Source organism: Polypterus senegalus, chromosome 2 (genome assembly GCF_016835505.1).
Source record: "Polypterus senegalus isolate Bchr_013 chromosome 2, ASM1683550v1, whole genome shotgun sequence".
Classification (NCBI taxonomy): domain Eukaryota; kingdom Metazoa; phylum Chordata; class Cladistia; order Polypteriformes; family Polypteridae; genus Polypterus; species Polypterus senegalus.
This window is the reverse complement of record NC_053155.1, coordinates 191,660,343-191,683,422: the sequence shown is the minus strand read 5'-3', so window position 1 is coordinate 191,683,422 and position 23,080 is coordinate 191,660,343. Positions and strand designations below refer to the sequence as shown.

The following is a 23,080-nucleotide window of genomic DNA, read 5'->3' as shown; positions in this document are numbered from 1 at the left end:
GTCAGCATATATGTGTGTCTGTCTGGGATAGAAGATTTAGTATATATCTTGAAATTCCTGTGTGCCTTGAAACTTCTGCTTGGAAGTGACCCTGCTAACTTGGGTAGATTTGATGATTTGAAGGTTAAACTGTCAATCTGCCACACCCTCACTTTTAACTTTGGATCTTTTTCTCCTGGTTTGATCAATTCCTTACAACTGTTTCTGTTTCAGTGAATCAGTTTTGTTCAATTAATTCATTATGTCATTGATCATTTGCAACTGCTTGTTATCTTCGTTTAATCATGCACTGCCCTTTACACCAACAAAGTAATCAAGATTTTATTGGAAAAGTCCTTTGTCACTTACTATGTTACATTCTTTCATGAAATTCTAAAATGTATCTGTAAAATGTGTTTATTTATTTATTTTTTTTGGAAAAAGAATGTATCTAAATTTGCTCTTTTCTACTGACCCAATAATGGTGAAAGCAAAAAATAAACATTAAAGCCAAAGTTTATATTAATAATAAAGGGTGCCTATCACTTTTACATAGTTTAGTTTTTTTTTAACTCATTTTTATTCTATCTTCTTAAATTTGCAGTACTATAGCATTTTTATATTTTGTAAATGAGGAAGAATATCATATTTGTTTAATCATCCTGTTAAACCATCTAACAAATGATCCACCAATGTGTTTTTAAAATGTCCCCTTTCACAGGTTTCCTTGTATTGCTCCTGTACCCTGCTGTCTAGTTGTGTTCTAAATATTTAAATCATTCTCCAGCTCATGGACAAGCCAGTTTGTCTTTTATCTTATCTGACAAACACTTAACAGCTATTGTGATGAAGCTGATACCATCTTAGATGCATTAAAATCAGCTTTTAATTTAATTTAAAAAGGCAGCAAAAGCATATCAACAGGGGAACTCTTCACTCCAGACAACACTTGCTCAAGCAAAGCTAACCAGGAAATAATACAATCATCTTTATTTGATGTCAATAATAATTCTTGCAGGGTGACAAAGTAGTGCAAAGGTTAGCATTGCTCCTTCACAGATCCAACTTCCTGAATTTGAATCCTGCACCTGATCATTGCCTGTTTGAAATTTGCCTGCTTTTCCCATGTTTTTATGGGTCATCCTAGGAGTAATCTGGCTTCTTTCCTACAACTCCAAAAATGTTCTTGATTGGGTTACCTAAACTGGCAGCATGTAAGAGTTAGCATTGAAATCAGTTGGTGTCTTGTCTGTCACTCAGGACTGTGATAACCTTGAAGTCATTTAAGCAGGTATAAAGAATGGTAAGGAAAGAAATTTTTGCAACATTGCGTCTAAAACCCATGGTATTCACCATTGTTACCTTCAGGCCTCTCCAGCTCAGACTCGCTTCAGCAGTCAGTCTTATGTTATACTGCTTTAGATTGATACTGCACCAAAAGCACCTCCACACTGCAGAAATAAAATGTTAGAATTACTTAATCAAGTTATGTGAACAGGTTCCATGTAACTAGTATAACTAATTTGTAAGGTAGTCTTTGTTGCAGTTCTACACATAAATGAGCATTAGTCCAAGTTTGTGTTGTTGTGCAGTGTATATTGTATAGTTTACACAAATATATTGACCATGGTTATTTTCAAAAACTGAATATGTTCAAATATTCACACTGATCCATTAGAAATAGCATACACATTTTATCAACACAAACAATAAAACATGCATATGTTCTGTGAAAACCTAAGTGTTTTTTTTTTTGTAAAATATAGTTCATTTACATATATTTAGGATATATATACTGTATTTATAAACACAATCTATTGTATTCCACAGCCTATTTTAATCCTGCCTGGGTCCTAGACTTTGAAGGCTTAACCTCAAAGAGGGGACTTAAAGGTGGTACAAAACAATTACACAATAGTTCCAATCCTGTTGGTGAAACAGGTGAGTCCTTTGCCTCCATATGTCAGGGTTGGGGGCTCTTCTCCATTAGGGTCTGCATGGTTTGGATTCTTCAGTGTCCAAGATAGAGTAGTCTCTGAGCAGGCTGTGGATGTATCTGCAGCACTCTTGGGTCATGATCCTTTCTTTTCTGAGTATGAGGCAGCTTCTGGTGACCCAGAGCGTGTCTTTCACACAGCACATGAGACACCATGCGTCTTTGGTGGCTTCCAGTGAGTGGGTATCCCAGGGTAAACATGATTTATTTTCGTTTCCATCTGTATAGTCCTACAGTTAATGGTCATATTGTACTGGAAATGAAGAAAAAGATGCTTTTGTGATGTAAGGTAGGTGACAAGTTTGCCAGGGTATTAAAAAGTAACATAATTCAGCTTCCACAACTAAACAAAATCTTTGACAGTCTTTTCACCTGTAAAAAGATGTCGGGATCTCTAGGACCACAATGCAACAAAAGGGCTGGTCCTTCATGGTAAACCTTATACTTTATACAAATACAGGACAGTCACTAAATAAAACATGTTTTATTTAGTATCTTAAATCAGCTTAATGCAACTGTGTATAGTGAATATGGGTATTCCATGTTTTGAGTATAATATCATGTAAATTTTGATTATGATTAGCATGTGAATAATAATAAACATTCCCAAAATGGATTATGCTTCTGTTCAAAAGAAAATAATCTGATGGCTTTGTCTTTGTTTCAACATCAATTAATTGTTTTAATGTGACAGTTAAAAGATTTAACCACAAATACATAATACTAGCAAACGTTACCATATTAAGTTAAATTAAACTTGAATGATATATATATATATGAAGCAAAGATTCCCATTAGTTGATTTTTTTCTCGGAGCATAGACTCTCTAAGGGCCTACTGTTGAGTGACTGTGGCCCTCAAGTCATTTGCTGCAACTCTTTAGTCAAATCATTCAGCCCAGCCTACTCAGCCCCAAAATGAGTACCCGATCAAACTATTAATTCCATCATGAATCGATTACTTTTGTCTTTTACCTAAGCTGTGTATTCAGAAGATCCTTCATCCAACACCTGTAACTCTTCAGTTTTTTGATGAATTTGAATGTTTCCAAAAGTAAAACTACAAACATACAAAAATGAAAGGGAATCTTATAAAATGTCTGTATTCCCTACAGCCATCGGATGCAGGGTATTACTAAAAGGTTAAATTTAAAGTAACAAACATGTTAGAAACATATAGGAAAATTTTATTTTATATACTAGCTTTGTTTGGGTAGCATGGTGGCACAGTCGTAGTACTGCTGCCTCACAGTAAGGAGACCTGGGTTTGTATCCTGGGTCCTCCCTGCGTGAAGTTTGCATGTTTATCCTTTATCTGGATTGGTTTCCTCTGGATGTTCTGGTTCCTTATCCAATGTCCAAACTCTTTCAGGTTAGGTGGATTGGTGATACTAAATTAGCCCTATTGTGTGGTTGTATCTGCCCCATGATAGACTGGAGCCCTGTCCAGTGTTTGTTCCTGCCTTGTGCCCTGTGCTAGTTGGGATAGGCTCCAAATTGAGTTAGAAAATGACTGACCAACCATCTTTATTTAGAAAAATATAACAATAATTGTAAAACTTTTTATAGCCATTTGATATTTCAAGAATTAGAGTAAACACTAGTGTAGTGTCTCACTCAGGGTCACAAATTCTCCCTTTATTTCCAATTTAGAGTTACCAATTAATGTAATAAATGTGTCTTTAGGATTTGAGATGTGGAAAGAAAACGTGAGTACCCATTCCGACATAGGGAGAACATCCACACAGAGAGTGACGCAGAGACATGTGGCAATATCTCACACATCTATGCCAATGACCTCTGAATCTAAATATCTAAGGTTTTTGGGACAGACTTTGGCACTTTTATTGAGGTGTGAGTGGTTGGTTTCATTTTAGATGAGTTTAGTTTCTGAGGTTTTGAACTTGTCTAGATGAAATAGTCCATCCGTTGGTTCTCTTTGTTGTAACATTTCACATGAGCTGGAAAAAGAGGGAGGAAAATTCAAGGCAGCACACTAAACAAGCTTTGTGAAGAATTAGGAGCGCTCTTGATTTGGGCAATGCCAGTTTGACAGATGGATCTTTCATAAGACAAGGTAATAATGTGGAATTTCCTTCTGTGAACACTGTGTTGAGGTAATTTATTTAAATTTCCCCATTTAAAAATCTATCTAAGCATGGCAGTAAAAGGCGTGCATGGCAGCACAAAGAGGTGGGTGGGGCAAGCTAAGTAATTGAGTTTTGAGCTTCAGACTTGGTCTGCTCTGCTGTCTTTGAAGGGTTGAGGACAAAGGCAAAGTTTAAATGGTGGGGGTGGTGTTACTCATTAATTAGACAGAGACTGGGCGTTAGTGATGTCTGGACCCAGTGAAAAGAGACATAGCCCCTGGGGTTTACAATGATATGCAATCATTATTTATATATGGTGCCCTCCATAGCATGCACTGCAAAAGTGGTTTGCAAAACAGCAAAGTAAATTAAAAAAAAAATAATAATGAAGTAAAACAGACCAAGCTGAAAATACATACTGGCAGGAGCACCTCTGGCCACAATGTCCTGGTCTGGATTCATTGGATTTGAATATAATACAGTAATATAAAAAATAACAATAATTATACAGCACTTTTCTAGGTGCTCAAAGTACTTCACATAGATAGTGGGGAAATATTTCAACCACAACCAATGTGCAGAATTTACTTGGATGATGTGACAGCAGCCATTCTTGTGCTAGTACGCTCACTATATATTAGCTATTAGGTGGTAAAGGGTTGAGAGAGAGCCAGTTAGAGATTAAATGATTATTGGGCCAGAAGGATGAGGCCATGATGGGCAGCTTAGGCAGGGCATCGGGGAACACCCTCTTATTTTTGAAATTTGCCCAAGGATCTTTTAAGAGCACAAAGAATCAAGACCTCTGTGTACATCTCATCCAAAGGATGGCACCATTGCTTTTTTAGCACAGTGTCCCTGTCACTACACTGGGTCACTGGGATCCACACAAAGACCACTGGGTAAGTAAGTGTCATCAACATCTTTTCCAGAAGCAACCCAAGCTTTTATTATAGACCTGTTACTTCTTTTTGCCATTCTTATAGTCTCTGTCTTTATTGGATAGAGAATCATGTGCCTATTGGATTTTCTGTCCTGCATAACTGATGGAGAATTTCTCCCTAGTCAGGCTGCCACCCCCTCTTTAAAATGATTTCCATATAGGACAAGACCTTCCATTCTAGAGGAGACAGTATCCTATATAACTGGATTGGCATGGATATTTTCCTATATCCCTTTTCCTAATGGGTCACTGTGTGCTACTTTTCCACTAACAGCTCTTTATTCATCTGATTTCTATTTGTTTCCAAAGCCTTCTGCTCTATGCAACTACTGTTCAGTCAGTCAATCAACCTTGATTTTATTACTGCACCTTTCATAGTGAGACCCAACTCAGAGCTTGACAGAACAATTGCCCTGCTAGTCCATGTATGCCTGTTTTCTTTACCTGTGTAGAATATCTAACGCTTTTTTACATCTTCGTATATACCTACAAAACCTTAAAACATTGAAAATGAACAAAGTGTTTTATGTTTATTAACTAAACAATAATGCGTTAAAAAGCCATTCATTTTCCCTGTCTGTTTTTGTTTACTCTCGGTAAAATGGTTAACAGGAACCATCCCTAGTTAAAAAAGGACATGTTTGCTTTTTTATGAAGAAGTCATTGATTGACAGCAGCAGTGATAAGGCGCATCCTCATTCCGCTTTCGGTGTTTGAGCGAGGTCGCTGAACAAATGAGGAGAAAGAGCGAATGCCAAGAGTGGCGCACATTTGAATTTCAGCTTCTGAATGGCTCGATGCAGTTTTTTTATATTTTGTAATAAATATACATTTTTTGTTTATTCCAACTTGATCATCGGCATAATACAGTTACAGCATGGCAGCTGATCTTTTTTTATATAAATATGACTTGACGCTCCTGTCGCGGTCTGTTCCGCTTTTGCCTTTGGATTCCTCTTCTTCACGTCGCCTCGGCTGTTCTCGCATTCCTGCCGCGGCTTTCAGACGACACCGCCTAAAAGACGTCCTCTCAGCAAATGTGCAGGCGGCATCGCCGAGTTCTGCTCCGCTGGAGGTGATCGCGTTTCAATGACACAGATCCTATCAGCCCGTCCGTCCTTTCTGCCCACGAAGCTAATTCTTTGCTTCAATTATGACCTCCAGCGCGCGGATTGGTGTGCGTGCGGTGTGATTTATGTAATCTACCAGAGAGACCAGCATTTAGAGTCTTAATGGAGCTTGAATAATGAAGTAAATAATTAACATATTGAAGCTTTAGTGGGCCCCAGAGGAATGACTGTCATTCACTAAGGCGCCGTGGACGCCTTTGTTAGACGCATCAGGCTTCAGCAGGGGACAAAAAAAATGAAGCGGCTTACGCTGACAGCGGGATCGTCGGGATAAAAGAGAAAAAAGGAAAGATCTTGGCGAAAAAAGGAAAGGACGCCTTTAAACAAAGCAGTGAATAGCCAGGAATGGCGAGGAGAGTGCAAAGCCTCTTCTCTCCTTGACACCAGGGTCAACGTAGCAGCAGCTCGAGCCTGGCCGCTTGTCAGTGTTGAAGTAACGGTGCTCTTTTCGAATGTGCCAGTGGGATGGCAGCCAGCTTTTAATCGGAGGTCTGCCTTTCTCGGTGTGCCAGCTTGATGTAAAATCCATGGCACCGACAGCATGCCCTTTTCTGCTAGAGAGAGCCAACAGACCGGAAGGAAGCTGGACAATATTGACCATTAAGTTCTGACGCTGTGGTCAGACTCCAGATTTAGTTTATATCTCGGCCCGTGTTATCTGTTTAGAGAAGGCAATTTCCCCTCCCATATTCCACAAACAGCGTTTTAGGTTTATTGGTATATCTAAATCTTTGTATGCACATGAGTGTTCTCTGCGATGCGCAGGCGTTACCCATCCAGGATTAGTTCTTGCCATTATCCCACGGTCCCGGTGTAAGCACCAGCTTCCAGCGGTCGTAGAATGGGGTTTAGTCAGTTCATATACTGGATGGAAAATAATCGGAGGTAACGGTTAACATCATCGGTAATATCCCATGCCGCAGAAGCCTCCTCCACTTGTGCATCGGTTTACCCAGGACTCATCAAGTGTCTCCAATTGGCGCCCAGTGCAGTTAGTTTCTATCCCTCACCCAGTAGTTTCCCTAAAGGGAATTGGAAAATGGATGGATGGTTTTTCAGAATTACACCGTCCCCCCGCTAACCCCCTAAAGACTATCAGCTTTGTCTTAGCTAGGTGTCAGTAAGCAAGTAATTTAAAATGCACGAAATCTGGAAAGTCACTCTGTAACAATAAATCCCCAGGATATGGTGTTCAACTGAGAGAGAAAGACGCTATATCATATAAGATATCTTTGCTGTGTATATACATAGTAATATATTAAAACATTGTAGTGCCTGCATGACCCCTTAACAGCTGTCAAACTGCAATTTTTCAATGTTTTGTTAAGCAGATTGGCACATCCAACACCTTCTGCTTTCAATAATAAAAACTGTGCTTGTGATGGTTCATATGGGTTAGCAATATTAAAAAGAAATGATGGAAAACCATTACATAATACATGAACACACCATACTAGGCAATTTGCTACAGGAGTGTGAAAACCAGAAAAGTTGAAACAGAAATTGTACAGAAAATTGTGCCATTCTCCATAACTGATATAATAAACTGTTAACAGGGGTGCAATATCCTTATTAAAAATTGTTGCAGGCATGGGGTATTTGAGAACCAGTGAGTAGATAGATAGATAGATAGATAGATACTTTATTAATCCCAAGGGGAAATTCACATAATCCAGCAGCAGTATACTGATACAAAGAAACAATATTAAAATAAATAGTAATAAAAATGAAAAGAATTAAAATAAAATTAATGTACGAGTACTAGTTGCTCATGAGTTTTAGTTAGGTTCATGAAAAAGTATTAGTGGGGATGTTGGCCCTCTGTGTTCTGGAGAAGAGATTAATTAACTAGGCAGGGGAACATTAGCATGGTACTATATTGAGACATGTTCCCATCTGGAGGAACATGGCATCTCTCTGAATGTACCTCTGAGGGTACTATAACAGAACAGCAGCAAACATCCAATGCAGTGACTTGATGACACCTGTTTTCCAGCTAGATGATTTATAGCATCATGTGGTATATTTAAGGGCTGGCAGACCTAGGGAATATTTTTAGATTATGTGGCAGTATGTTCAGGGACCAACAGGGGGACCAAATTGTCTAGTAACAAATCTGTTAGGGTACACTAAACATGAGATGGACCGCTTGGTGCATAAATGACCACCACCTCGCCACAATCAACATGTAGGAGGTAACACCCACAGAATGCACCTTCATATGGTAGGGTTATACAATAAATACTCTGCTGAGAGGCGGAGGGTATTTATCAGTTTGAGTCTCATACATCTAAAATCTTAGAGGTAAAAAATACCATAAATACCTAAACATGTGATGCTTTAGAATTTATCCTGAATTTTAAGAATACAAGTGGGGAAAGGGTCCCCTGGCAAATGCAGAAAAAACTAGAATAGTTGTTCAGCTGGATAAGGCTGAATAATAATGTACATTCTGACTGTACAACAAGGAAATAAAAAAAGAAGGAATGGCATGCTGCTGCAGAACTATTTTAATCAAGCAAATTATGTTTTATATACAGGAAGAAGAAACAGAGAACCTTTTTACAAAATATATAGTTACAATAAGCTTTATAAAAAAATCAAGATTACAAGATAAGGCCATTCAAGATAATGCAAATTACAAGTGAATTCATGTCTAGGAGACAAGTTCAAATCTCAGCCAGGTCAGATTTTATGTTGAGTTTGAATCTTCAACCATTTGTGTCATTACAGATGTCACTGATAAATGCCAGGTGAATTGGTGAGACTCTGGATATTGTGTATGTTGCTTATGGATGAGTTTGCTCTGTGTTGCATGAATGTCTTATTTAATGTTGACTCTTTGTTTCTGCATGCTGCTCCCAGGTTCCCACAACCAAGCAGTGGACAAAATGAGTTCAGAAAATGGATGGATAAGTGAAGAGATTTTCCAAAAGAGTTGTTGGGTATTCTTTGTTCATGGAGTTACAAGGTGGGTACTTGAGAGTGGCATTAATGGAAGGACCTGTTAAATGTTGGCTCCCTTGTGAGGGGTGACTGAATATTAAATCTCTCTAAACAGTTAAGCATCTGGTGTAGGGCACCAGTGGAAATGAATACAGTATATGCTCTGGAGACATAAGCCAGTGTGGAACGAGCCCTGGACACAGACAGACGGACAACATTTTCTCACCCAACACACACATTTATTTGCAATTACTGTATTTACAAGGGTGCACAACCCAGTGCTCCAGCACCGATTCCCCACAGTCCAGATCTCTCTCTCCAGTGCCTTTCTTCAGGCCACCTCCACAACTCTCTCTCGCAAGACTTCGTCCTCTTCTTGCGCGACTCCAGTCATCGAATGAAGGGAGGCGGCTCCTTTTATACAAGTCTTCCCAAGTGCTCCCCAACACTCCTCCTCGGACACTCCCGTGTGGCGGAAGTGCCGGCTGCGCACCCGGAAGCCCTCCAGGTGTCCCCAGTCTTCTTCCCCCCAGCACTTCCTGGTGTGGCAGAAGTGCTGAGGTCCAGGGCTTGCCAGGCACCAGGGCGCCCCCTGGCGGTAATCACGAGCCCCTACAGGGTTGAGCTTCTAAGCTCTGCACCCATGGTCCCCAGTGCAACCAGGGCGGTCGCCCCCTCATGGTCTGGAGGAGGCGCAAGCCCTCCACCGGTCCTCCAGGGCATCCCGGCTGGGTACCACCCCCAGCCGTGTGCCACACCAGGAAGCCCATACTTACAAAAAAAGTATATCTTTATTGTTAGAATGTGAAACCTTCCAGAATTGACTTTGGCTACATACAAAAAATAGGATACTAGACATTGCCAACATCAGACAACACAATTTCAACCCACTATTAACCTGACACTTTATACAAAAACAACAATTTCTTTAAGCAGACACCCTCCTAAGAGGAAAATTAATCAGATTTTTGACCAGGTTAGTTGTTTTAGACCCGGGGTTGGTACCACCATTAAGGAGAAGCAGAACATAATGGCTGGGTGGGTCACTAGCATAATAAGTTAGCTACCGAACACTTGGCTGGCGCACTAATAAGCTTGGCCTAGGGCACAAAATAACCTAGCACCAGCACTGGTTAGATCGATTGCCCTTCTCTGATTTTATAAAGTTTTTAGCATTTTTTTGTGCCTTTGGTTGGTACCTTCATCAAGCTTGCATGAAATAGGTACACTGACCCCAAAAGCACCCACAATAATCCTTGCCATCAGTCTGTTATTATTTTAGTGTTTTTGATCTGTTCACATGCATGTATAACTTGTCTGTTGGTGCTCTGGCTTTCTTGCTACACCCAAAGTTTTTCAGAGTAGATTAACTGGTGACTACAATGGGCTACCACTGACCAAGTGTCCCTGTGCTGGACTTCAGTCCCATCTAGGAATGGCTCTCACCATACAGGATAAGCTTCAGTCCTTATGATGGAGAATACGGTAGATATGCACACCATGGCATTCATAAACTGATCTTAAGGGTCAGATATGAACAACTCATCATTTTCGCTCCCGTGGATATTTGCTTCACTACGTGCCCAGTCAAACCACAAGAATGTGCTGTTTAGACCGGCACCAGGTTTATTTCAGCGGCCACCTCTTTACTTTCCTGTCCGTTTGGGATTCAAAAGAACGGTACGTTTATGGAGGACACCAGCCTTAGTACTATGATTATGGCACCGAGAGGTGATGACAAGCTATCATTACGCTGCCGCCAAAGAAGCGGAGACACCCCGTAAGTGGAAAGGCGTCCTGCAAACGCGAATCGGCACTGCAGTGATCGGGGCAGCAGAGAATTGGCAGGTAAAACATTAAAACACACATACCGAAAAATGTGCTTTACAGTTTGACAGTAAAGCTGCCTTTGAAGTTTTCGGAGAATCCCACAGGTGGCAAGCAGAGTGGCAGCTCTTTGATTTGAGCGCAGAGAGCAGCGTTCCTCAGTCTCACGTGAACACCGAGGCGCGGCTCCGTGGCAGCACACGCCGCGTCGGCTCGCAAAGCAAACATTTGAAGCTCACAGCGGCAAGGACGATGGCTGTGAGATGGCTTAGAATTGCGAGGCGTTGGAAAGACATGGCTATATCTTGGGGAAGGGGGAAAAGATAAGAAAACGTCGATGTTAGTCGGAGACAAAAGATGATTTACAAACAGAGGCCTCCTCCTTCTTTTTTTTCCTTTTCTTTCTCTCACTGGGTAGATGCAACGCGCCGCACGCAGCAGGTTGAAAGATTTGCCTGTGGGGGTTTTATGGAAAATTACTTGTATAGCAAACTGTGTTTGCGGGTGGTTAAGCAGAGCCTTGAAGCATTTGAGCAAATCAGGGCCATTTACTTTTGAAAAATGGAACCGAAAAAAAAGTGAATTGGAAACAGCGGGGGAAGAGGAGCGCCGCTGATTAAGAACGAGGGCTGGTGACCAATGGGGGATCGGCATCAATCACGTTTCTGTTTTGTTCCTTTTTATGCTGTTAGTAGTTCCTTTAAGCCAGAACAATCCTAAAAGAAAATGAAAAGAAGGTGTTAGGGGTACAGACGTAGGGCAGCAGTTATAGGCGATTCTCATCCAATATCATTATGTGAAGTGGCAGCCGGAGCCATGCATCACACCCTTTCACGTCACTAAGGGGTTTACGAACGACAAAATTAGAGGGTTTGACACCCCAATGACTGTCTATAAAATTATCTTTTGTGCAGTGTTTTTGGATGAAGTCACCAAGGTTGACATCAAGCCCTCCACACACACACACACCCAACTCAATGAAACACTCTAGTGTCCGCGGTCACTCGCACAAGGGACAACAAGTGAAAACTAAGTAGCACAAGAAAAAAACGATGGGGGACGTTCAGGCTATGATTCAAATTCATAAGTAATGAGGCGGCAGTGACAAATCAGTCGCTTAATTAACTTTTCATAAGAACTACTTATGAATGCTTTGAAATCACTTCGTTTTTTTTCTGGCGCCTACTGACTATTACAAGAAACCCCCAGATATGATATACTGTTCGACTTGTCTTGATGTCTAGCTGTGCAGGATGTTATACTTTTTCGGGTTCCCTCCATATTTTTAAACCTGTAGACCTTAAAAAGCCCTCAATCTTAGGCCATTTTTGGATCATATTTTGTAAGAGAAACTACACCCTTATGAAAATGAGTAAACCAGTAAGTGTCTTCAGCAAAAATCATCAGCAGGAATTGAAGGTGTGCATGCCACATCTATTGATCCTAGGGCTTCACACCATAATGGGATACAAGCGGGCAAAGTTAATCCTTTTCATAAAACAGAAAAAATAGGCATCAGTAATATAGGCATTTGGAGTGTCATTTTCTGGTATTTTAAGGCTGCTGATCACAAATGTGATAATATTGTTGATATGTGATTCTTTACTGGTGGTCCAAGCTCTCTAAGAGCTAGTCCCAGAAAGTTAAAAATGACAAATTTCAGACATAAACATATGGTATATTGTTTTAGTCTATTTCAAGGTCAGTCATTATGAATATGATGCTATTTTTGTTTTTTGATAATTTACTAGGGGTATAGCCCTCTATGGACCTCTATCACAAAGTGAAAAATGACAAATTTCTATTACAATTGAGAATATTTAGACTTTAAAAATTTCAATTGAAGAACACATTTTAATATTTCAAATATGTGATTCAACTGTTCTTCTTTATCATGTACTTCTACCTTCATTTCTTATAACCACCCTGAATTAGGGCAGCTTATGCTAGTTCATACTTTTTTATGTTATAATAGCTACTCTAACCTGTCAAAGAAAGATAATAAGGTACATTTTAAAATATTTGCTATTGCCTTCTTCACAGACAGTGTCATTTCGAGGTGTCTTGCTTGCTTTCTGTTCACTACTTGACTACCACCAATTATAGATGGGCCCCCATTACCTGCTGTGAAAATTTGTTTGCTATTCATGTGAATACTTTGAAGGTGACTCACGTTGTTAGCATATAGTGACTCAACATCGCTTGGTAAGTTATTCATTTTATTGTAGCTGAGATGCACCATTTTATCTAATTTTTTGTAAACAGAAAAAAGTGGTCACAATCAGGATTTGAGCTTTGCACCCATAAAGTATCGTATCATCATTCCTATCACTGAACAACCAAAGCCAAACTGACTATTCAGATTGCTTGGATGGCCTGGACACACACACACACGCAGACAGTAACGTTTTATTATATACTAGAGTTTTTTTGCTTTTTTGTGTGTATATACAGCACATATAGATGTTGAGATTTGGAAATCCAGAAAGTGGAGAGCCCTCAGTGAGTTAGACACGGCAGAGTCATGGCTAAAGCATAGGCCAATAATGGGAACGATAGCAACTGGATAAGTGAGACTAGGTATCTTCTCTAAGTCTTATATGAGAAGGTTCAAGGCAAGGAAGAGAGCAACTTTGCACAGTAGCAGGTGCCAAATACCACTGCCCTCTCGGAAAGTATATTGCTTTCGTGTAAGCAGGAGAGTAGTCACAGCACAGAACATCAGCAGGCTTACTCACTGCTGCACAAGACTGTCAGCTAAAGGTTAATCTGGTCAAGCAGCTCAAATTTCCGGCCCACACAGCAGCAACATCACTGCAGTCTGACATAGTCATTCTATCAGAGGACTCAAAACAATTGGTCATGATAGAATTGGCAGTGCCCTGGGAAAACCACATGGAGGAGGCATATAAAAGGAAACTTGCTAAGTACCAAGAGCTATTGGAGCAGTACTGTAGGCAGATTTGGCAAGCTTGCTGCCAGCCAGTTGAAGTAGGATGTAGAGGCTTTGCAGACCACTCACTGTGCAAAGTATATACACTGATTGGCATCACTGGTGCTGCAAAGAGGAAAGCCAACTTAACCATCACAGAGGCTTCAGAAAGAGCCTGTAGATGGCTTTGGTTCAATAGAGGTGGAATAACACTATTGGGACACAAGTTAGAACCTGATTAGATTAACCCTGGCTGGCTTACCTGGGTGAAAGTGTGTGTTGTTGAAAGACCTGAAACACCAAATGAACACTGAGTATATTACTAATAATGCATCTCAGAGCATCCGCTAGATGTATACACATACATTATATATATATATATATATATATATAAAATCCTAAGCCTAAAAGTGCAACGATTTTATGTGATTTGTTATGTCACATTTTTTGACACGCTTTAAATCAGGCTTATTTTACGCCCTACATATACAGTATATGTTTGTGTCATTCTTTTCAGAACTTATCGAACTTTAATTTGATGTTGTTAGATTTTCAGATTCTTATTCCGTTTTCAAATTATAAACGAAAAAATATCAAGAACTCGCGTCCCGCGAGACGAGACTTTGTGCCAAGAGATTTAATCAAGCCTGGGGCCGGAAATAAAAGACAAAGAGTAGGACAATTGCTGTAATGGCTTTTAAATGTTCAAAGTTCCGTGCGAGATGCAGATCACGCAGCACAGTAGCAGCAGTAAGACAGCAGCTGATTGAGCAAAGAGGAGGTAAAAAAAAAAACTATTTGTTTCCCATTGTATCACCGTTTAAGAGGGGGTTTCGGAGGAGCGACCGCGTCTCCTTAAAGTACGTTCAGCTGCCCTCTCCACAACGTGAGCGTCAGAGACACAAAGTGGCTGGTGTCTAGTGCAGGCCGGGGGGGTTGGTGAGCGAAGCGAGGGAACACCTAATTATATATATATATATATATATATATATATATAGGAGAGTGATATACCTGTACTGGAAGCCTAATATTTTCATTTAGAAAAGAAGTCATTGCCCTCCTAGTACACAGATTTTTGAGCTGCATCACCATGTTATTGTGAACATGTTTACCTACTTCACATTGAGTGAAAATATTATGGACGCTATCATTCCTGTAACTGTTTACAACATAATTATGACTATTGCACGTTTATGCACCGTAGTTTATACAATTGACATATCTCATTGATGGTGGTGATTTTGTTAATGTGATTTAATTTAGTTATACATGAGAGGGGCTAATTCGTTTTTTTTTCTTTTTTTGCACCAGGGCTTATCAAATTCAAATTTCACTGCTTTCGTAGCACATACACTATATATATGTAATCTTATTAATAATGGAGAATCATATTTCAGTAAATGTTTTTCAGATGCTAAACTTATTAATAGACTGGATTATTTACCTTTTGTCCATTTCCAGGTCCATATTTTTATACATAGATATGTTGAATATATGTTTTATGTCATAGCCTTCTTCTAGACATTCATTTCTTTAGCTTATCTGTATGGAATTTGTTTCATCTCCTACTGTCTTCTCGACTTTTTCACTGAATAATCTGGTTTTCCTAACAAATCCCAAAGATGTATACATTAGGTGGGGACCTTAAACTGATCCTATATGAATGAGTTTAGCTACAGCGCATCATTTTTTACACATTTTGTTATGTTACAGCCTTATTCCAAAATGGATTAAATTCATTTTTTTCCTCGGAATTCTACACATAACACCCCGTAATGACAACGTGAAAAAAGTTTACTTGAAATTTTTGCAAATTTATTAAAAATAAAAAAACTGAGAAAGCATATGTGCGTGTGTATTCACAGCCTTTGCCATGAAGCTCAAAATTGAGCTCAAGTGCATCCTGTTTCCCCTGATCATCCTTGAGATGTTTCTGCAGCTTAATTGGAGTCCACCTGATGCGCTGTGAATACTTTCTGGATGCACTGTACATATGTGTTGATGTCCTGAAGTGGACTGGCTTCCCATCCACATCCCATTGCCTTGCACTCAGTGTGGCCTAGTGGTTAAAGGTTTGGACTTTGGATTGCAAACTCTGAGGATGTGCATTCAAATTCCGCTACCAATACTATGTAACCTTGAGCAAGTCACTTTACCTGCCTTTGCACCAACTGGAAAAAACAAAAAGAAATGTAGCCAGTTGCATCTCATATGTTGTAAGTTGTCTTGGATAAAGATCCAGACAAATAAGTAAATAAAAATAACAATAACCACCCAGTACATGACAAACTGCTTTTCAATAATGGATATATTGTATTTATCATGTTCACTGTTTCTAGTCCATTTTTCTGATTTTTATTTTTATACCTTCCTATACACATTTTAATATCATAATGTTGCATTTCTTCCTACAAGGGATTGCCAGGCTGTATATACTGTATATTACCCTTTACTGTTTTAAAAAGTTTGCAAGTTAAAGATCGCAAAACTGTATATATTTTTGGAAGTTGGTAGAACCCATATGCACCTGTGCAGGCCACACTGAATATATCCCTATTATTATTAATGTCATGGTTATTTTAGCTCTGCCCAGTGTCTACAGCAGGAAATTGGTAATAACATTTTCTCAGCAGCATTTTCTCCGAGGAGGCCTTGCTCTGTATACTATATTCTAGGTAAAAAATACAAACAGATGAATAGATGAACCAACAGTGCCATCTGCTGTGTTGAACCACTAAATGCACAATGACAGTTCATTAATCAAAGAAGGCAAAATATGAAAAGATAAAACCTTACTGTACAGAGTTAGTGCAAGTGGCGCTTTGAAGATAGAGCTGCATCACATGTGCTTATACTTTGGACAGTTAATTCCTAACACTTTGAACACTGTTAATGCATGTGATCTTGTTTTTGTAATCCTAAGGTTTTTTTCTCATAATTACATAAAGATAGCATAGTGGTATAATGGGCAGCACTGCCACCTAACAGATCCAACATCTTAGGTTTGATCCTGCTTCAAGTCATTGTCCATATGGAATTTTTTTGTTCTGCCCATGTTTGTGTGGTTGTACCCCAGCTAGTCTCTTTTGAACTCTCACATCCCTAAAGATGTGTATGTTATTGGACATGTGTATGTGCAAGTGTGGTCCCTGCAATGGACTGGTGGCCCGTCTCGGAATTTTTCTTTTCTTGTGTGCAATGCTGTCAGGATAAGCCCCACCTCCCATGCCCCTGAATTGGATTAAGAGGTTTAAAAATTATAATTACAAAAATAAAACTTGAAATTTGTTTTTGTAGTTGCATTCACAAACAAAAGATTCATAAAAAACAACAGGTTAAAACCTGACATGATTCACAAAAACACCATTTAAGGTCAGTTTGTAATATTAAATATTTACAATGGCTATGTGCCTGCATTGGAAAGATATGTTTTTTGTAGTTCACAGGTAAATGCAGGCTTTCTAGTTAAAAATAAGGCAACTATCCTCCTTGGGACATTTACATCACTTTTAGTTGGTAGATAATTCTGTTCTGTGGTGTCCTTGCTAACCCTGCAGGATAATAAGCCCTAGACGTGGTGTTTTTCTTTTTCAAGGCCTCCTTACCATCTGCTGTTTTTCTCACCTTGTCTATCACTCATTTGAAAAAGGCACAATGCCCACCCAAGCCCATTCAGCTTGTAATTAGCTGTGATTGCTAATGTGCCATGCACTTTGACGCTGCAGACAGAAGGTGCCCACACTTGTCATGCTTAAGCAGTTCTAGTGGCTGTCATTCAAAATTTGAATTAGTTATGTGTGACGTTACTGGTGGTTATCTAATTTGATCTAACAGACTACAAACAGTACTGTGGATATTTAGCTGACTAGCTGGCTGGAGGCCATAGGGATTTAAGTTCAAATCCGACTACTGGCTCCATGTGTGACCACTTATAATAATATATGGTAAACTTCTGAAATTAGGGTGGAGATAGCACTTATGGATCAAGCAAGGTGCTAGTTACACTAAAGACTAAGTATATGTTAGCGTTGCAGCTATTGTTTGAAAATTCAGTCATCTAGAAGAACTAAATTATAGCTGGGAATGTCAATCAAGGTGTAAGGATGTGCATTACGTTTTTCAGGATACCTATGAATTCAAAAATTCAAACATGACTTTCTACCTAGTTATAGAACCCCATCCTTGTTCACTAAAAGCCCCCAAGATTTTTGCACACCACCACAGGAAAGAAGTATGAGGAAATGTTTTGAGATGTGTAATAGAATAGTATCTCTCAATCTCAAGCATCACTGGATAACATTTAATGTCTCATTATTTAAGCACCCCTGGAAGGAAGTGTTAGATTTTTAAAAGTCTCCAGTGCAGTGTCTTCAGTATATTTTAAAAAGCAAAAAAAAAAAAAAAAAACCAAAACAAACATTGGATTTTGGAGATGAAGCTTGACACTTGTTTGTGTACAAAATGCATAATAAAGGGACATGGGTTTATAGGGTCATTGTTGTCACAAGCACAAAGAACAGTGATACTCTCAAATGCAAGTGCAAATCAACAAGCAACACATTGCCACTCTGTGGTGCTGTACCACTCTCCAGGAATCTGGCTTTACCCCAGAGCAACAGCATGAGCAGAAACTGCTGTCTCACTCGCAGCAAGATTTATTAATAAGAATTTGTGAGAGGCTCAGTGATCAACACTCATCCTTATTGGCCCAAATAGAAGTAAATATTACAAGGCACCTTTGTTAACACTTTTAAGGATGACAGAGTTCAGCTGATTCTCACATTCTGGCTGTAGTTTACAAGAAAATTGTACAACCATGGAATGAACAGAATGATTTTGGAATCCACCCCAAGTCCTAGTGAATTCCCAGTGACTAGATTTTGCTGAATGCGCTGCTAAACCTAGATTTTGAGCTTACTCTAGGCATACAAAGATAGTTTTTAGCACAACGAGCAAAGCATCTTCAACCTTCCTTGCTACTCATTAGCTATAGTTTTTTTGGGTCTAAGAAGTGTGTAACATCTGTAAAAAGGTGTTTTCTAGAAATTTAAAACCTTGCACATTTTGTACCATCTATTTTCATTAGGCAGTGGTTTAAGCACTGCTTTATTGGTCAAAAACTACTCTGCTGTCTTCTATTCAAGGAAACAGCTTCTGAAAAGGATGTACTAACTTGTAAGTGCACTATCATAAAGTTTTACCTCTAATTTCAACTGGTCCATGAGCTTTGTCAGAGATAACTTACTTAATTTGTGTTCTAACAACAAGAAGAACATTTTCTATATCTGTGACAGAAGCAATAATAATGCCTATCTGCCCTAAAATAAAATAATTGATATTCAGATTATTTTCAAAAAGATTACACTTGCAGCAGTAATACAGTGCCTCGTGATTTTATAGCAACTAAATATAATCCCAACCTGATCCTTTTTTGCACCTCTATTTAAAAAAAAAAAAATCAGGTTTTTCAATTTTTTTCCTAAAGCCTATTGTTTTAGGAGAATGTAGAAATGTTTTTGCAGACTCTGAATCTGAGAAGAAGCAGTACGTAACTACTAAACCACCATGCCACCCATAATTCAATCCCTTGTGTCCATTGGGCAATATTTACAATGCGAGATATGCCCATTTAATAGAAAAATGCTAGACAGTCAGAAAAGTTGTAATGACCGTTTATTATTACAGAGATCACAATTGCTTACAATATCAATGTACTTTATTGGCATGCTAGCTGGTGATGACAGTTTAAAAAGTTAAGTTTTATGTCATACAAAGGTTTAGTATTCATTTTTTAAACTTTGGAGTCTTTTTTTTTTTTTTACCCCTACATTTCTCTAAGTTTGCTTTAACACTGATCCACCTATACAAACAACATCAGTGGCGGCTGCATCTACTTATAAACAAGGCAATAAACACACACATAGAATGAACAGGAGGCTTCTTTTTGTTGTCAAGCCCCAGACTTCCTCACAGCACAAAAATCTTTGTTTTTGTTTAAATAAGTTACAGTTATCTGTTTTTGTGTTCTCCTCCATTCTGCACACAGGGCCAGGGAAAGAAAACAAGCAAGAGCGAGTGTCCGTCATAGTTCTTATACAGGACTCTCATTCAATCGGAAGGACAAAGGAACCAGTCGGCACCCAATTCATTTGTGAAATGGTTTTGCCAGCTCAGCCCTACTGTTCAAGGCCTCATTGTACCAAAAAAAAAGAAGTTTGGGTTGTTTGAACAAAGCCTGCAACTTGTTTCTACGGAGTGACGTGAGTACATAACTAGCCTATTATTTCAAAAAGAAATTCCCCAAGGGCACAGATGTGTTTATCTATTTGGTAGACTGTATGTGAAGATTCAATTAAAATAATAATAATTTGTTTTTCCCCGTCCATAAGGATTCAACTGAATTGAGACTCTTATTGTATCACTACCTTTGCCAGTATTTGAACATACATCTATATGTTCTCTTGTGCTGAATCATCACAGTAGAGTGAATGCCTTTTGTGCCATTTTAGAAATGCCATTACAAAATTAATTAAGGGACAAAATACACAAAAAAGGGTCAGAATTTTTGCAAGTACCTGTACTTATGTTAAGTGCCAGGGTTGAAACAAATTAGTAACCATAAAACATGGAATTCAACTAAATAAAAGATATGGATTTAAGACATGAGTAGTATTACGTTGAAGCAAGTTTTATAATCTCAAATTTAATTTGGCCACCCTGGCAACTGTGAGCCGAGGTTGGAGAACACCAGCATACCAAATTAAAACAAATTATATATTTGTTAAAAAAAAAGTGAAGAGAAAAAAAAAGAAAAAAATGAACAAACCAACAAAATAGCCAATACAAACACATCTACAGAAAGCTACAGCACTTTTTAAAATAAAGGTTAATATTACACAGGATCAGATAGCAGCAAAAAGCAGAAGCAGTACAAGTTTAATGAGAAGTAAAAGGCTATAGTATAACTGAAGGGAGTGCTCACCCCCTACAGGCCAAACATTTTCAAACTATTGTGAAAAGAGTTTTCAAGTATACTTTTTTTTTTCCTCAAAATGTTTAAATATCTTTTTGGCTGAGAAAAAATGTTAGATGGAACACAGTTACATATTAATTTTTTTCTTTAATCATATAAGTGACAAGTAATGTCCAAAAACTGTAAACGGCGACTCTGCAATCCAGGAATTATATGAGCGTCCACATAGAAATAGGTAATTTTGACCAGACATTGTGTGCTAGTTTTGTGTTAGTCCTCACTGTTCTCTGGGTCAACAGAGAGGGAGAGGGGAAAAAAAATGAAAGAGTGCCAGCAGGGATCTCTCGTTGTGGCACGTGTGGACAATGAGGAATGAAGAACCTACAATAGGGAAATGGCAATGGAGCATCCTAGTAATCTTGGGGTCTTCTCCAAGTCCTCCACAGTTTTGCAATGATAGGCATGGTCTTCCTTTCCCTAAAAAGTGAAAAAAGACAGGATAAATGAAAAACTGCAAACTAGTAAAAACAGATTTCTTCTTGGTGGCTTTGTCTTGCGTAAGAGCTAGTGAAAGTAATGTCTGGGACATTGACCATGAATGACATCTGATTGCTTGGGGATCATCTGGTTCCTCTCATCATCATCAGAGATTTGACATCTGTCAGATAACAGTAAGTAATCCTGGACTGATTGACAGTTCAACATAGGATACTTACACTCACTCATTCCAGACTAGTTGTGATGAGATGTACTTGGACAATGGGTGACAACTCATATAAACAATCACAGAACATGCAGAGTCCACATATAACCCATCATAGGCATGGACTGAACTGGGGTTCGAGTGCAGTGAGATGGAAGTACAGAATTTGAATCTCGATTAAGATGATTCTGCAAATTAATTATTTCCAGATTAGAGTTGATATTGAGAAACAACATTCACAAATATGGTCCCATCCATTTTCTGAAACCAATTAATAAAACTCAGACACATGGGCAGCACTGGTGCAATCTGTCACAAGCCACACTCCTGCTCACTCTTACACGCACTCTAATAACCATTAGCCACTTGAATTAGATCAGACAGACCAGTCGTCCCAGTCACATTTCTCTGGTTATCATCATCATTCCCCACACAAGCCTTGAAGTCTCCCAGATAGACTACAAAGTGGGTAGGTGGTATCTGTTTTGAGTACCAGATCCAATGACTTTAGAAACCAGAGGATGTGGAAACAAGCAAGTTTTCATTATCTGATGTTTGAAGTCACATCATGGTGGCCCTCTTGTTCATGAGTACAAAATTGGGCTTAACAGCACCCAGCAGTGGGCTACTTCCACACTCTTCTGGGATTTCTCCTAAGGAGAAACCTAAGAGTCATATGAAAAGTCTCATTCTGGAGCCAGTGATGTCTGTAAATATGAATGCAAATATATATAGCTGGTAATTGTCTCTCTTGCATGAGCCATCTGCTTCCTCACCAGTGAAGCAACACTTTTACTCTCTTCTCTATATTACTTTTCTGATTTAGTCTGATTAAACTATATGGGTCTACTGGCCATCAGTCACCACCTGGTAAAAGAAAAAGAAACAATCCCAAGTCTATGTCCAGAGGCCAGTCTCTGAATCCCCATTCTGAGTGAGGTTTCCTTTGTTATCAGGAATACGATTTTTGAATGTTCTTTGTGTTATCCTTCCATTTTCACCAACCTGTCACCACCATATATGGTATTCTTAATTTAAAATTCCTAGTTAATAAAACTAAGTTTAATCTTTTTAATAATTTGTATTGTATGTTCACATAAATTACATTTTTGTTTCTAAAAAGTGCAAATGAGCGCATACACTTCTTCATTTTGTAAAGATGCATTTTCAAATAAAAGGTTAACGGAGCATAGAATTGTTATTTGTAATATTATTTGAACAGAATACAATTTACAAGTCCACAGTACTGCACATTTACAGATATTCATATATCCATTTTCTTAATCTGCCAATTCCAGTGTTAGTGTCAAAGCTGAATGCAAGACAGGTAATCTGGAAGAGGACCAGGGACATCGTTTGCAAAGACTGAATACGCATAAAAAGAAGTTTGAAGCAAGAGTACAGAACTTCCCACACAAACATCGGGATTTATAAAAGAAAACTTGACATTTAGGCTTCCGTATGTTTATGGGAACTCTGACCCATAAATACGCAAACACTTTGGAGAAACTAGGAAATGACTATACCCTTGATCAAGAAGGGAAATAGAGTCAGTCCAACTA

At 38.8% G+C, this 23,080-nt stretch overlaps 1 protein-coding gene across 2 annotated transcripts in view; it reads right to left on the bottom strand.

Moving 5' to 3' along the window:
- Nucleotides 1-19,498: 19,498 nt before the first annotated feature.
- tspan7b (tetraspanin 7b) overlaps nucleotides 19,499-23,080 on the bottom strand; it is a 318,804-nt gene continuing 315,222 nt past the window's right edge. For both annotated transcript variants that reach the window (XM_039745087.1, XM_039745088.1), the window contains exon 8: nucleotides 19,499-21,292. The gene's annotated coding sequence lies outside the window, so the exon portion shown is untranslated. The remainder of the gene's footprint in view (nucleotides 21,293-23,080) is intronic.